This window comes from Pseudophryne corroboree, chromosome 3 (genome assembly GCF_028390025.1).
Source record: "Pseudophryne corroboree isolate aPseCor3 chromosome 3, aPseCor3.hap2, whole genome shotgun sequence".
Lineage (NCBI taxonomy): Eukaryota > Metazoa > Chordata > Amphibia > Anura > Myobatrachidae > Pseudophryne > Pseudophryne corroboree.
The window spans coordinates 68,374,277-68,391,338 of record NC_086446.1 but is presented as its reverse complement, the minus strand read 5'-3'; the positions used below and the strand labels follow the sequence as shown (position 1 = coordinate 68,391,338).

Genomic DNA, 17,062 nt, shown 5'->3' with positions numbered 1-17,062 from the left:
GTGGGGCATATCTGGCATTATGAGGGCATATCTGGCAGTATGAGGGCTGTGTACGGCTAGAGCTGCATTTCCCACCCTAGGCTTATACTTGAGTCAATGAGTTTTCCCAGGTTTTTGTGGAAAAATTAGGTGCCTCGGCTTATATTCGGGTCGACTTATACTCGAGTATATACGGTAAGTTATTTCTTCCCATACAGGGAAAGGTGGATCCAGCCACCGGTGTCATTACAGTATAATTCATGATCTGAGCTGTATATGGTATATTCTATGTACAATAGCACGAGAGATGGGTCTATTCCTGGTATCAGTGTAATGTTTATGTTATATACATAATACATATTAGAGTACCGTATAACTGGGATGTGTCTAATCCTTTATCAGTGTTATCACTGTATAATATATGGTCAAAGGTGGGGATTTATATATACTTTAAGTCATTTATGCATTACAAAAATCAGTGATACATCTATGAATGTTGTTAAGGTGACTTTTGTATGTTTTATAAATACATATTGTATGTATCTACATACCAGTATATAGTTTTGGATTGTGGGAGGAAACCCACGCAAGCACTGGGAGAATATACAAACTCCACATAGTTAGGGCCATGGTGGGAATCGAACCTATGACCCGAGTGCTGTGAGGCGGTAGTGCTAACCATTACACCATCCATACTGGCCAATATATATGCATTACATTTTTTTTTTTTTTTTTTTAAAGGCAGTGTCGGTCTGTTCTTGTTTATTTGGGCATTCATAGATGAGGAGTTGTACTAGTAAATCAAAAAGAAATTAAATATAGTTATGTAACTCCACCAACCCAGTAGCATGTTTCCCTTTGCCGTTACATAGTAGAGCCGTCTGAGAACCACACATTTGGGCTCCATGTAGTAGCTTCCAGCGGAAAAAGAATAGAATTCCGCACATAGGGCATATGCAATTACGGTCGAATTGCCGCAAATGTCAAAAAACGGGGCATTTTTGACAAAAAAAACCTGTCGAATTGGATTCGACAATGCAATACAGTACTTTTCGTCAAAAAACCTGCCGTTTCAGATTCGACTTTTTGCAATTCGACATTTTCAAAATTCGACATGTCTGCAATGGTAAAAATGCAGCTTTTCGACAAAAGTATATTCAATTGAAGAATGTTGATTCGACAACAGTGCTTTTCGACAGTCATTTCGTCAGTTTCAGTCCGCCTCATTTTGCTGTCGTGATCTAATAAAATTTTTTAAAAACATGTTTTTTTTTTGTGTTTTTTTGATTGCTAATAGAATATCTATTTGTATTAGAAGGGATTATCTACTTGGTTTGTCTATTTAGGAGCCACAAGTATTATTTAATATATTTTTTAAAATAATATTATTTTTTTTACTGACTAAAATAATATGGAGAGATCAGAGCATGTTTTTCAGTGGGAATGGGTTAAAAATCCTGAAAAAAAATGTGTGGGGTCTCCACTCCTAAGCGTAACCAGCCTCGGGCTCTTTGAGCCGGTCCTGATTGTAAAAATACGGGGGGGGAAATGACAGGGATTCCCCCGTATTTTAACAACCAGCACCGTGATCTGCGTCGGGTCCTGGTGTCAAAAATACGGGGGACAAAAGATGTAGGGGTCCCCCATATTTTTAACACCAGCACCGGGCTCCACTAGCTAGAGAGATAATGCCACAGCCGGGGGACACTTTTATACCGATCCCTGCGGCCGTGGCATTAAATCCCCAACTAGTCACTTCTGGCCGGGGTACCCTGGAGGAGTGGGGACCCCTTAAATCAAGGGGTCCCCCTCCCCTCCAGCCACCCAAGGGCCAGGGGTGAAGCCCGAGGCTGTCCCCCCAATCCAAGGGCGGCGGATGGGAGGCTGATAGCCAGGTGTCAGAAAAAAGAATATTGTTTTTTGTAGCAGAACTACAAGTCCCAGCAAGCCTCCCCTGCAAGCTGGTACTTGGAGAACCACAAGTACCAGCATGTGGGGGGGGAAACGGGTCCGCTGGTACCTGTAGTTCTACTACAAAAAAAATACCCAAATAAAAACAGTACACACACACCGTGACAGTATAACTTTATTACATACATGCACACCGACACACACATACTTACCTATGTTGACACGAGGCTCGGTCCCCTTCTCCACGTAGAATCCACGGGGTACCTTTAAATAAAATTATACTCACAACAATCCTGTGTAGATCGGTCCTCTTCAGAGTTTGTAATCCACGTACTTGGTAAAATAAGAAAATGCAAAACACGGACCACCCACTGAAAGGGGTCCCATGTTTACACATGGGACCCCTTTCCCCGACTGCCGGGACCCCCCGCCATTATTTTGGCTGGAGGGGGGGGGCCCTTGATTTAAGGGATCCCCACACCTCCAGGGTACCCCGGCCAGGGGTGACTAGTTAGGGATTTAATGCCACGGCCGCAGGGACCGGTATAAAAGTGTCCCCCGGCTGTGGCATTGTCTCTAGCTAGTGGAGCCCGGTGCTGGTGTTAAAAATATGGGGGACCCCTACGTCTTTTGTCCCCCGTATTTTTGGCACCAGGACCGGACGCAGAGCCCGGTGATGGTTGTTAAAATACGGGGGATCCCCTGTCATTTTCCCCCCCGTATTTTTACAACCAGGACTGGCTCAAAGAGCCCGAGGATGGTTATGCTTAGGAGGGGGGACCCCACGCAATTTTTTTCAGGGTTTTTTAAACACTTTTGTGCCGTCCATGAAGTCGAATCCAGGACGCACACTATCGTCAATTGGTCCGTTTTTCGACAGGGACTGTCGAATCCGTTTTTTATTGAATATGTTGAATTCAGGTCCCAGCGGGAGGGTGTGTGACTGTCGAATAAAAAAACATAGTCTTCCTAATGTCTGGTCTCACAGCCCTGTGAACACGCTTTCATACAGTGGACGTAGACCTAGTAGTGGAGAGCAGGTTATCGGAGGTCCACCATTGCAAGTGCTGGCCAAGCAGAGCTAAGTAGCAAAGGTACCCAGCTTACTGAGGACTCTTCACAATGACCATTGCAAGTCACAAGGCTGAGGAATACGTTGTTACAGGGATCACTTCATTGACTTTTATCTTTTATTTTCTCTAACGTCCTAAGTGGATGCTGGGGACTCCGTAAGGACCATGGGGAATAGCGGCTCCGCAGGAGACTGGGCACAAAGTAAAAAGCTTTAGGACTACCTGGTGTGCACTGGCTCCTCCCCCTATGACCCTCCTCCAAGCCTCAGTTAAGATTTTGTGCCCGAACGAGAAGAGTGCAATCTAGGTGGCTCTCCTGAGCTGCTTAGAGTAAAAGTTTAAATAGGTTTTTTTATTTTCAGTGAGACCTGCTGGCAACAGGCTCACTTCATCGAGGGACTAAGGGGAGAAGAAGCGAACTCACCTGCGTGCAGAGTGGATTGGGCTTCTTAGGCTACTGGACATTAGCTCCAGAGGGACGATCACAGGCCCAGCCATGGATGGGTCCCGGAGCCGCGCCGCCGTCCCCCTTACAGAGCCAGAAGACTGAAGACGTCCTGTCTTCATTAAGGTAGCGCACAGCACCGCAGCTGTGCGCCATTGCTCTCAGCACACTTCACACTCCGGTCACTGAGGGTGCAGGGCGCTGGGGGGGGCGCCCTGAGACGCAATAGAAATACCTTTTTTTGGCTAAAAATACATCACATATAGCTCCTGGGCTATATGGATGTATTTAACCCCTGCCTAAATTACAATAAAAAAGCGGGAGAAAGGCCGCCGAAAAGGGGGCGGAGCCTATCTCCTCAGCACACTGGCGCCATTTTTTCCTCACAGCTCCGTTGGAGGAAGGCTCCCTGACTCTCCCCTGCAGTCCTGCACTACAGAAACAGGGTAAAACAAGAGAGGGGGGGCATAAAATTGGCATATAAAGATATACAGCAGCTATATTAGGGAAAAACACTTATATAAGGTTATCCCTGTATATATATAGCGCTCTGGTGTGTGCTGGCAAACTCTCCCTCTGTCTCCCCAAAGGGCTAGTGGGGTCCTGTCCTCTATCAGAGCATTCCCTGTGTGTGTGCGGTGTGTCGGTACGTTGTGTCGACATGTATGAGGAGGAAAATGGTGTGGAGGCGGAGCAATTGCCTGTGTTAGTGATGTCACCCTCTAGGGAGTCGACACCTGACTGGATGATCTTATGGAAAGAATTACGTGATAGTGTCAGCACTTTACAAAAGTCTGTTGACGACATGAGACAGCCGGATAATCAGTTAATACAGGCGTCTCAAACACCGTCAGGGGCTCTAAAGCGCCCGTTACATCAGGTCGATACAGACACAGACACGGACACTGACTCCAGTGTCGACGGTGAAGAAACAAACGTATTTTCCAGTAGGGCTACACGTTACATGATCACGGCAATGAAGGAGGTTTTGAACATTTCTGATACTACAAGTACCACAAAAAAGGGTATTATGTGGGGTGTGAAAAAACTACCCGTAGTTTTTCCTGAATCAGATGAATTAAATGAGGTGTGTGATGAAGCGTGGGTTTTCCCCCGATAAAAAACTGCTAATTTCTAAAAAATTATTGGCATTATACCCTTTCCCGCCAGAGGTTAGGGCGCGCTGAGAAACACCTCCTAGGGTGGATAAGGCGCTCACACGCTTATCAAAACAAGTGGCGTTACCGTCTCCTGATACGGCCGCCCTCAAACCAGCTGATAGGAAGCTGGAAAATGTCCTAAAAAGTATATACACACATACTGGTATTATACTGCGACCAGCAATCGCCTCAGCCTGGATGTGCAGTGCTGGGATGGCTTGGTCGGATTCCCTGACTGAAAATATTGATACCCTGGACAGGGACAATATATTATTGACTATAGAGCGTTTAAAAGATGCGTTTCTATATATGCGAGATGCACAGAGGGATATTTGCACTCTGGCATCAAGAGTAAGTGCGATGTCCATTTCTGCCAGAAGAGGATTATGGACGCGACAGTGGTCAGGGGATGCGGATTCCAAACGGCATATGGAAGTATTGCCGTATAAAGGGGAGGAGTTATTTGGGGTCGGTCTATCGGACTTGGTGACCACGGCAACGGCCGGGAAATCCACCTTTCTACCCCAAGTCACCTCGCAGCAGAAAAAGATACCGTCTTTTCAGGCTCAGTCCTTTCGTCCCCATAAGGGCAAGCGGGCAAAAGGCCACTCATATGTGCCCCGGGGCAAAGGAAGGGGAAAAAGACTGCAGCAGACAGCCTCTTCCCACGAACAGAAGCCCTCCCCCGCTTCTGCCAAGTCCTCAGCATGACGCTGGGGCCTTACAAGCGGACTCAGGCACGGTGGGGGCCCGTCTCAAGATTTTCAGCGCGCAGTGGGCTCACTCGCAAGTGGACCCCTGGATCCTGCAGGTAGTATCTCAGGGGTACAAATTGGAATTCGAGACGTCTCCCCCTCGCCGGTTCCTGAAGTCTGCTTTACCAACGTCTCCCCCCGACAGGGAGGCGATATTGGAAGCCATTCACAAGCTGTATTCCCAGCAGGTGATAATCAAGGTACCCCTCCTACAACAGGGAAAGGGGTATTATTCCACGCTGTTTGTGGTACCGAAGCCGGACGGCTCGGTGAGACCCATTTTAAATCTGAAATCCTTGAACACTTACATAAAAAGGTTCAAGTTCAAGATGGAGTCACTCAGAGCAGTGATAGCGAACCTGGAAGAAGGGGACTATATGGTGTCTCTGGACATCAAGGATGCTTACCTCCATGTCCCAATTTGCCCTTCTCACCAAGGGTACCTCAGGTTTGTGGTACAGAACTGTCATTATCAGTTTCAGACGCTGCCGTTTGGATTGTCCACGGCACCCCAGGTCTTTACCAAGGTAATGGCCGAAATGATGATTCTTCTTCGAAGAAAAGACGTCTTAATTATCCCTTACTTAGACGATCTCCTGATAAGGGCAAGGTCCAGAGAACAGTTAGAGGTCGGAGTAGCACTATCTCAAATAGTACTACGACAGCACGGTTGGATTCTAAATATTCCAAAATCGCAGCTGATTCCGACGACACGTCTGCTGTTCCTAGGGATGATTCTGGACACAGTACAGAAAAAGGTGTTTCTCCCGGAGGAGAAAGCCAGGGAGTTATCCGACCTAGTCAGGAACCTCCTAAGACCAGGCCAGGTGTCAGTGCATCAATGCACAAAGGTCCTGGGAAAGATGGTGGCTTCTTACGAAGCGATTCCATTCGGCAGATTCCACGCAAGAACTTTTCAGTGGGATCTGCTGGACAAATGGTCCGGATCGCATCTTCAAATGCATCAGCGGATAACCCTGTCTCCAAGGACAAGGGTGTCTCTCCTGTGGTGGTTACAGAGTGCTCATCTCCTAGAGGGCCACAGATTCGGCATTCAGGATTGGGTCCTGGTGACCACGGATGCCAGCCTGAGAGGCTGGGGAGCAGTCACACAGGGAAGAAATTTCCAGGGCTTGTGGTCAAGCATGGAAACGTCACTTCACATAAATATCCTGGAACTAAGGGCCATTTACAATGCCCTAAGTCAGGCAAGGCCTCTGCTTCAGGGTCAGTCGGTGTTGATCCAGTCGGACAACATCACGGCAGTCGCCCACGTAAACAGACAGGGCGGCACAAGAAGCAGGAGGGCAATGACGGAAGTTGCAAGGATTATTCGCTGGGCGGAAAATCATGTGATAGCACTGTCAGCAGTGTTCATTCCGGGAGTGGACAACTGGGAAGCAGACTTCCTCAGCAGACACGATCTCCACCCGGGGGAGTGGGGACTTCACCCAGAAGTCTTCCACATGATTGTGAACCGTTGGGAAAAACCAAAGGTGGACATGATGGCGTCCCGCCTCAACAAAAAACTGGACAGATATTGCGCCAGGTCAAGGGACCCTCAGGCAATAGCTGTGGACGCTCTGGTAACACCGTGGGTGTACCGATCAGTGTATGTGTTCCCTCCTCTGCCTCTCATACCCAAAGTATTGAGAATCATAAGAAGGAGAGGAGTAAAGACTATACTCGTGGCTCCGGATTGGCCAAGAAGGACTTGGTACCCGGAACTTCAAGAGATGCTCACGGAAGACCCGTGGCCTCTACCTCTAAGAAAGGACCTGCTCCAGCAGGGACCATGTCTGTTTCAAGACTTACCGCGGCTGCGTTTGACGGCATGGCGGTTGAACGCCGGATCCTGAAGGAAAAAGGCATTCCGGATGAAGTCATCCCTACCCTGATCAAAGCCAGGAAGGATGTAACTGTGCAACATTATCACCGTATTTGGCGTAAATATGTTGCGTGGTGTGAGGCCAGGAAGGCCCCTACAGAGGAATTTCAACTGGGTCGTTTCCTGCATTTCCTGCAAACAGGACTGTCTATGGGCCTAAAATTAGGGTCCATTAAGGTTCAAATTTCGGCCCTGTCAATATTCTTCCAAAAAGAACTAGCTTCAGTTCCTGAAGTTCAGACGTTTGTCAAGGGGGTACTGCATATACAGCCTCCTTTTGTGCCTCCAGTGGCACCTTGGGATCTCAATGTAGTTTTGGGATTCCTAAAATCACATTGGTTTGAACCACTCACCACTGTGGACTTAAAATATCTCACATGGAAAGTGGTAATGATGTTAGCCCTGGCTTCAGCCAGGCGTGTATCAGAATTGGCGGCTTTATCCTATAAAAGCCCTTACCTAATTTTTCATACGGATAGGGCAGAATTGAGGACTCGGCCTCAATTTCTTCCTAAGGTGGTTTCAGCATTTCACTTAAACCAGCCTATTGTGGTGCCTGCGGCTACTAGGGACTTGGAGGATTCCAAGTTGCTAGACGTAGTCAGGGCCCTGAAAATATATGTTTCCAGGACGGCTGGAGTCAGAAAATCTGACTCGCTGTTTATCCTGTATGCACCCAACAAGCTGGGTGCTCCTGCTTCTAAGCAGACGATTGCTCGTTGGATTTGTAGTACAATTCAGCTTGCACATTCTGTGGCAGGCCTGCCACAGCCAAAATCTGTAAAAGCCCATTCCACACGGAAAGTGGGCTCATCTTGGGCGGCTGCCCGAGGGGTCTCGGCTTTACAACTTTGCCGAGCAGCTACTTGGTCAGGGGCAAACACGTTTGCTAAATTCTACAAATTTGATACCCTGGCTGAGGAGGAACTGGAGTTCTCTCATTCGGTGCTGCAGAGTCATCCGCACTCTCCCGCCCATTTGGGAGCTTTGGTATAATCCCCATGGTCCTTACGGAGTCCCCAGCATCCACTTAGGACGTTAGAGAAAATAAGAATTTACTTACCGATAATTCTATTTCTCATAGTCCGTAGTGGATGCTGGGCGCCCATCCCAAGTGCGGATTGTCTGCAATACTTGTACATAGTTATTGTTACAAAAATCGGGTTATTATTGTTGTGAGCCATCTTTTCAGAGGCTCCTTTGTTATCATGCTGTTAACTGGGTTCAGATCACAAGTTGTACGGTGTGATTGGTGTGGCTGGTATGAGTCTTACCCGGGATTCAAAATCCTTCCTTATTGTGTACGCTCGTCCGGGCACAGTATCCTAACTGAGGCTTGGAGGAGGGTCATAGGGGGAGGAGCCAGTGCACACCAGGTAGTCCTAAAGCTTTTTACTTTGTGCCCAGTCTCCTGTGGAGCCGCTATTCCCCATGGTCCTTACGGAGTCCCCAGCATCCACTACGGACTATGAGAAATAGAATTATCGGTAAGTAAATTCTTATTATTGCCATTTCTAGGCTTCAGCTAACCCACTACGTCTCCCATAGAGTAGTAGATCCATGCTGGTCTTATACTCTGGTATACCGAGAACCAATGCTTACATTTCTGTATGGCAAATTAATTATGACTGAAATATAAGGCCAAAAATTCATTGTCAGAGTTAAAAAAAAAAAAAAAAAAAAAAGTTTTATTTTTTGGATTGTGTTTCAGTGGGAAGGAATAACATTTCAGAGCTGTAATTTTGTTTGGGAATAGTTATATACGCAAAGATTTGCAAAACAAATTTTGAGTTATCTATCTAGTCTACTCTTTTATTAGAGCACTTTGAAATTGCTTGTTTCCGGGTTTTTTTTCAGGGGGACCTGATAAAAATTTTAAATTCACAGCGGACAAAGTATTCAATGAGGGGTATGACTTTTCTGAGCTGAGATATTGCATTTACCCAATATGTAAGCAACAGTGAAAAATGTCATACGCCATGATACATAAATGGCCGCCATCGTCATATGAAGCTAAATAAAATTAAAGTAATGGTGGTTTCTAACTACTAACTTACAGGGGTCATCACACACAAACAATTAAAATAACAAATAAAATAAAAAAATGGTCAAGCAACCAGGACTGGACCACTCCACATGGATTGACTCTTGTGTATTAGTCTGGTGACTGCTATAATGTATTCTATTTCTGGTTAAACAGTTGTTATGTAGGGGTATATAGGAAGGCGATATTACATTGAATGGGAGGGTAAGGGCAGCAGTATAGAACCAAGAAGTTAGTAGGTAAAGTTGTAGTACCTCTCTTAATGCTAACTGCTGCCTGGCTGTGATCTAGGCAGCATCTGCCCTTACTCATAAAGTCATCATCACCATGATACTTCTTCTGATGACCTTGTCTCCATTATACACCAGGGGGATAAAGGGCCTAGTTTAGGGACACTTGTAAGGCCATTCTGTCCTGTATCTCTGGCTCTATATAGGGCAGCGTTTGTTCCACCTCTGTTAGCGCCATAGACGAGGAGTATGCTATATTACAGTATGTCATCTTTCATTGGGTTGACATGGTTGTTATGTGAACATTGAATGTGTCGACATGCAGTACGTTGACACTGATGTAATGTCAACATTGTTGAAATGTCAGCAATAAGTTTTACTATGCTTTTATCCCTAACGCTAACCCAAGTGACATTTTTATAATTTCGTCATTTGAAATGTCGACATTCTGCCAATGTCGACGTTTTGCTGGTGTTGACACTTTAGTCATGTCAACCTTCTGATTGGTGACTTTGTGCCTACATATCATAGACGAGGAATACATAATACCTTAAAGAAGGGAACCAGTCACATGATAATGGGAAGTCAATAGTCCTTGGCCTCCAGTCCCATGTTGTGTTTTCCCCTTACGTGTTCTTGGGTAGCCAAATCTCAGGAGCACATAAAATGTAACGGGGACTTCTAGAATACGTTTGGTTTTACTCCAGACAGGCAGCTTTGGGTGAAGAAAATACCCTGTACAGTTAGAGTAGTGAATTAAAAAATGTTGCCCAGCTGGAGCTAATCTGCAGCTGTCGCCCTCCTTGTTCTTACTGCCATGTATTTGGAACCAATTTTGTACCTTTTAAGTGGTGCAGTCATTTGCTCTTCTGAGTAGGCCCCCCTCATGTTTGGCCCCTGTAACTTGAAAACTAAATGAGGTAGATGTAGGTTGGAGTGCATTTGTGCAATAGCATCCCTCCTGATATTTGTCTAGGTTTGTGGACATAACAACCTCGCACACACAAACCACAAAGGTGCCATGGTCTACTTTTTAGGGCATCTGGAAGACCAAGATGCCCTGGGGCTCGCAGTCAGGAGATGCCCCTCAACCATACAAACAACCCCTATTTGTACCAGATCACACTCCATTTAAATTCCATGCATAGGAATCATGTGACCGCAGAAGGCAAATGGTGTGTTTCCCTGCAGAATCGTGTTGGGGAACGAATGGTTATGCTATGCATTGGTAACAAAGCTGGTTGGTGCTCTTTAAACTTCTTCACTTCTTAATGTTGATGTTGCTCCATACACAGGAATGTATCGTTGGGAAGATGCCTGCCGTGTGTGACCACCCCATTCCATAACAGATGTCCCGCTATGTCTGGAGGTCTGACCAGGATCCGGAACCCAGTCTCTATCAATCCTGACCCATGAAGTGGAGTGGGAGCAATTAGTAGGACACAGGGGTCTGTACAAGGAGGTGATGGTGGAGAATCACCAGACCCTCACGTCACCGGGTAAGAGGAGATTTATTTCCTTCTTTTTACTTCTTTTTGAATTATTATTATTTATTTTAAAGCACTTTTCCTGTGAATTTGCTGCAGGTTAGTAACGAGTATAGCGATGCAGACAGAATGATACCGCGTTTCGTAGGTTAGTAGTAGTTTGATAGGAAAATGGGCGGTATAATGTAGTCTTCCTATCCTCACATGAAATTTCATCAGTGTCAAATATAAGATTGTAGTGACCTTTACATTGTTTTCCCAAAGACCCTTTATATAGTTAGCCCACTAGAATGCTTTTGAATCTGTCTCTTCTTTCACTCTCATTTGTTATATAGCATAATATAGTTAAAATAGAAACCTATATTTAAAAACCTTATAATTATGAAGTTATTTATATAGCACCAGCATATTCCATTGCACTTTATAATTGGGAACAAAACCATTATAAAACAGGTAATAACAGACAGACAAAGAGGTAAGGGCCATGCTCTCAATCTACGCTTCCATTTATTACAGCAATAAGTATATAATATTTGCCCATAAAAAAAAATAATTTATTTCAATCAGCCTTTTTCTAGCCCAACACAATCTGATTGCAGTATCTCCAGATATTACTTTCTGTCACAATGAAAATAAAGATACACTAAAGTCGGAATTATGCGATTATTACTTGTTTATACAGTTGTACTAGCTTTCAGCACAGAACACTCGCATTTAAATATTGTATTTTTTGTCTATTATAGAATTACACTTTTTTTTTTTTTTTAATGCTACTTTTTTCTGTTTATTTTCTTTGTATGTGCACACTGTTTTGTGTTGTTGAAACTTCTAGCCTTTAATACGTTGATTCTAATGGTGTGTACACACGGTGAGATAAATCTGTAAGATGTTGACTATATAGTCAAAATCTTATGAAAAGTTAGTGCATATCTCAAGGTGTTAGGCAGCTTGCGATACAAATTCGATCCCGATGCACGCTCCCGTCGGGTCAGTATCGTAAGGCTAGATAGACTGTGCAGGCAAGTCAATCTTGACTATCTAGTGTACAATCTAGTACAAAGTATAGTCAAAATTGGCACTTAGTCAAAATCAAACATAGTCAAAATCTGTAATATCTGGGCTTTGGGGGAGTTCAAGGGAAATCGCAGAGTCAAAATCGGACATAGCAAGGATCTCACCATGTGTACACACCTTAACATATAATTCCCTTACGTCTGGTAAATGCTGGTTTTCAGTAAAGATTTGTGGCTGGAGAAATTAAAAGTTAAGTTAAATAAAAAATAAAAAAAATATGTTGGGTAAGATTTTTAAATCATTCTAATTTAGAAAAAAATATTCCTGATGTTTTTTATCCTAATGAATGCCAGTCAAGAAGAAAATTAAAAGCACAGTAAGCTATTTGGTATGCAGTCAGGATCCCAGCAGTAAGATTACCGATGCCGGAATCCTGACACTATTCCGAATTCTGACACCGGCATCCCAAATAGGTAGACATCTTGACGTCTGAATCCCGACAGCCAAGATACTGAACGTCCTCACACCGCGCCTCTGAGGAAGTAAGCCGCAGGGGGATTAAGTTTAGGTTGTCTGGGGGAGGAATAGGGTTACGCAGCACCCCGGGAGGCTTAGGGTGTGGGAAGTGGGGGGGGGGGGTTAGGCTCCCCGCTCCGAGGGTTATGGTTAGGCTGCGGCCCTTGAGGGTTAGGTTTAGGAAGCAGGGACGGGAGGTTAGGTTGAACCACTGACGGGAAAGTTAGGGTTAGGCAGTAAGGGGGAGGTTAGGTTTTGGCCGCGCGTACGGAGGGTTAGGGGAGAGGGTATAGCACCCCTTACTCACCCCTGTCGGCTTTTGCGCAGTCGGGATCTTGACATTGGTATTTCAAACGTTGGGATCCCGCCCGCCAGCTTCCCATACTGATCCCAGCTATTTTACGTCTGCCTGGTTTCTGGTGCGGTTTTAGAACTATTAATAAGCTCCACCATTGTATGTCTCATATGTCCGTACAGAGGATTTAAGGCTGCTCACATAATTGTTTTTTAAATGTGTACGACTTGTAGGACTGTTCTGTAAACCAGTAATCCTGAGAAACTTGACCTGTTGTCTGGGTTAGTACGTGGCAGCTTTCAGTTTGCACTCATTACTCTTACCCTCCACCCTTAGGGGAGTATACAGAATGGCATAAGTCACCCGTATCGTCCTGATTATATATAATGCACGGATTAAGAAGTAATGGTTGGTTCGTGGCCAAACCCTTGCAGTGCAAAATTAGTAAAATTGTTCTGGTGTTGAAGGGGTTAAGGGTTTGTAGATGTTTTCACAAAACTTTTACCAAATCCGTTTTTCGGGTTTGCCTTTATATCATCAGGCATCTCTTCTGGTGGGCTCAGTATGATTTACCGACAGACACAATATCGACAGCTATTGACATACAGTCAGAATACCGACACAGTCAAAATACCAATATTCATTATGCCAACATGTCAAAATACCAACATGAGTTTTTTTGTGGGTGGGTTTGTGTCAGTGTCGACATGGACACACCGTCTAAGTGTACCGAATCCCCTCACATGGCTCGTTGCGCTCAGCACACTGTTATATTCCCCCTTCAGGTCCACTGGGATGTAAAGTATGAACAAGCCTGTTTTTGGCCAAAAATTCCTCTAAAACACATGTCAGCATTTTGACATGTCGGAATTTCAAATGTTAATATTCTGACTGTCCGCATTTTAAACATGTCGGCATAATGAATGTTGGTGTTTTGACCGTGTCGGTATTTTGACTGTCGGTCAATGGCTGTCTGGATTATGACCGTCGGTATTGTGTCCGTCGGTAAATCATACCCCTTCTGAGTTTTTGTGTAATACCCCTCAGTGAGCAGCATTGGTTGTGCAGCCTTGTTTTCATTCTTCTGTTACACGTGTTTGGCACAAACGTGCGGCACTGAAGACTGACAGGATTCCCCATACGACTTTGGGGGGAGATGTATCAAAGCTGAGAGAGATGAACCACCAACCGATCAGCTCCAAACTCATGTTACAGGCTGTGTTTTAAAAAAAATGACAGGAGCTGATTGGTTGGTGCTTTAGCTATGTCCACTTTGTCACTCTCCAACTTTTCATACATCTCCCCCTTGTTCTCTAAAAAGTCCAGGGTGTCTCTAGCACCACCCTTACATGGATCTGTAATAGTGATGACTGTTCCACTACAGTGGAAGTTCTAGCTTGTATCTTACTAACACTGGATGCTCCTACAGCATTAATACAGCTAATGTGGTTCATTAATACGGTGTCTACCTTAGCTGCTTCGCTGTCTGGCCCTGAATGTGTATAACTAGAACTGATATACAGTCAGGTCCATAAATATTGGGACATCGACACAATTCTCATATTTTGGGCTCTACACACCACCACAATGGCTTTGAAATGAAACAAACAAGATGTGCTTTAACTGCAGACTTTCCGCTTTAATTGGAGGGTATTTACATCCAAATCGGGTGAACGGTGTAAGAGTTATAACGGTTTATATATGTGCCTCACACTTTTTAAGGGACCAAAAGTAATGGGACAATCGACTCAAAAGCTTTTTCATGGACAGGAGTGGGCTATTACATCGTTATTTCATCATCAATTAAGCAGGTAAAAGGTCTGGAGTAGATTTGAGGTGTGACATTTGCATTTGGAATCTGTGCTGTCGACTCTCAATATGAGATCCAAAGAGCTGCCACTATCAGAGAAGCAAGCCATCATTAGGCTGAAAAATCAAAACAAACCCATCAGAGAGATAGCAAAAACATTAGGTGTGGCCAAATCAACTGTTTGGAACATTCTTCAAAAGAAAGAACGCACCAGAGAGCTCAGCAACACCAAAAGACCCCAGAAGACCACGGAAAACAACTGTGGTAGATGACAGAATAATTATTTCCCTTCTGAAGAAAAACCCCTTCACAACAATTGCCCAGATCAAGAACACTCTCCAGGAGGTAGGTGTATATGTGTCAAAGTCAACAATCAAGAGAAGACTTCACAAGAGTGAATATAGAGGGTTCACCACAAGATGTAAACCATTGGTGAGCCACAAAAACAGGAAGACCAGATTAGAGTTTGCCAAAATACATCTAAAAAAGCCTTTACAGTTCTGGAACAACATCCTATGAACAGATGAGACAAAGATCAACTTGTACCAGAGTGATGGGAAGAGAAGAGTATGGAAAAGGAAAGGAACTGCTCATGATCCAAAACACACCACCTCATCAGTGAAGCATGGTGGTAGTAGTGTCATGGTGTGGGCATGTATGGCTGCCAATGGAACTGGTTCTCTTGTATTTATTGATAATGTGACTGCTGACAAAAGCAGCAGGATGAATTCTGAAGTGTTTTGGGCAATATTATCTGCTCATATTCAGTCAAATGCTTCAGATCTCATTGGACGGCGCTTCACAGTGCAGATGGACAATGACTCGAAACATACTGCAAAAGCAACCAAAGAGAAGTCAGAAATATTACATACACATCACATACAAACTCCAAACAGATGGGTCTCTGTCCGTGCGTTTTGCGCATATACGGTAGCATACGCATTCACACAGACAAGTCACAAAGATATATTCAACACATATTTCATACAACACATAAATTGCACATGTCAAGCACCAGACATTATAATGTATTTATATAAGAGAGTAATCACATCAGATATATATGTATTATTGGAACGGAACAAGATAAACATGTCATGCTTGGTGTCAAAATGATCAGGGGAATGAGTGTGTTGGTCTGATAGCTGTGGTTAGATTGTATCACATTGCAACAGTTAGTTATGATTAAATGTATGAATATGAAGCCACAATTCTATGAGAACAAAAGACTTCCTGCATCTTCAAGGCTGGACGTTGCTTGCATATGAACTGACCAATAACACATCATGAATGAGAGATTTCCCTCCCCTGGACCAATAACAGAAGACTCACTCCCAGACATGTACTTCCCCCAACACACAGTATATAGGTATTTTCCCCTCACCCAAGAATTACTGTTTGCTGTTTTTCTGTTGCTGTTTTGTTGCTGTTGGGGCAGATTCAAAGATGGAGAAGACTGTGCATTGAGCAAATTGCGTAAAGAATGCTGGCTGTAATTGATCCTAATGTAGCTACAACTGCTTCTTGTGTAATTGTAACTCTGTAACCATATTTATATATATATTATAACTGAATGATATACTATACATATGTTATATTGTATGCAAACCCTTTTAATATCAAATATATACATCTCTGTGCGTTGGACCTCAGCATATGTGTGTGAGTATTTGTAAATGTGACCAACGCTCTACTTATATAAGTAATACTGGGGTGGCAGCAGTACGTGTGAGAGGTTAAACCCAGAAACCTCCAGTAATTAAAGTTCAAACAGGATTTACACAACTGCGCCTGCTTGCAAAATAAATTGTCAGTTTAAGTGAAAGAACCACGGAATAATATGTAGTATGAAAAAAACTGACGTTTATTTGTATATAAATAGTATAGGGTCAAAATTTTCATTTACCCAAATACATGAAAAAAATGATAGTGATAATCATGAAGTTAGGCAAAGAATGATGATAAAGAAAAATAAAAAATAAAAAAATGATATAAAAATAAAAAATAATGATAAAAAAATGTAATATAAAAATGAAAAATAGGAAGTGGAAATGAAAAAATTGGAAAAAATATGTCTAAGTCCCAAAATGTCTGGTGTGAGCAGAGTGTGGCGTCCCACCTCTTTTCCACCTTACTGTCGTTTTGTACTATCCGGTATCACAGTATAAATAATATTTCTGGATTAGCAGGAATGTTGAATTTCACAGTTGGTCACAGTATCGCTGTGGGGTACCCCAATCTGGACAGTGGTGGGATGAGGTGAGCAGGGTGAAGGTAAAATTAAATATCCCCGGACTCCCCGCTAACCTCCTCCGTCCTGTGCAGCAGGAGACGTCCGCAAACACAGACGTCTGCCAGTGTTCAAAACCGGAGGGACGCGGTCATGCCTCTGGGGGGAAGGTATCAACGACTTCTGGACCCACAAGGGGACTGTCCGCCTTGAACCTTCCCTCCT

The 17,062-nt window shown here is 44.0% G+C and overlaps 1 protein-coding gene across 3 annotated transcripts in view; it reads left to right on the top strand.

Annotated features, from left to right (window-relative positions):
* Positions 1-17,062, top strand: part of LOC135054762 (gastrula zinc finger protein XlCGF57.1-like) — a 96,830-nt gene that overhangs the window by 16,686 nt on the left and 63,082 nt on the right. For all 3 annotated transcript variants that reach the window (XM_063958083.1, XM_063958082.1, XM_063958084.1), the window contains exon 2: positions 10,781-10,984. The gene's annotated coding sequence lies outside the window, so the exon portion shown is untranslated. The remainder of the gene's footprint in view (positions 1-10,780; positions 10,985-17,062) is intronic.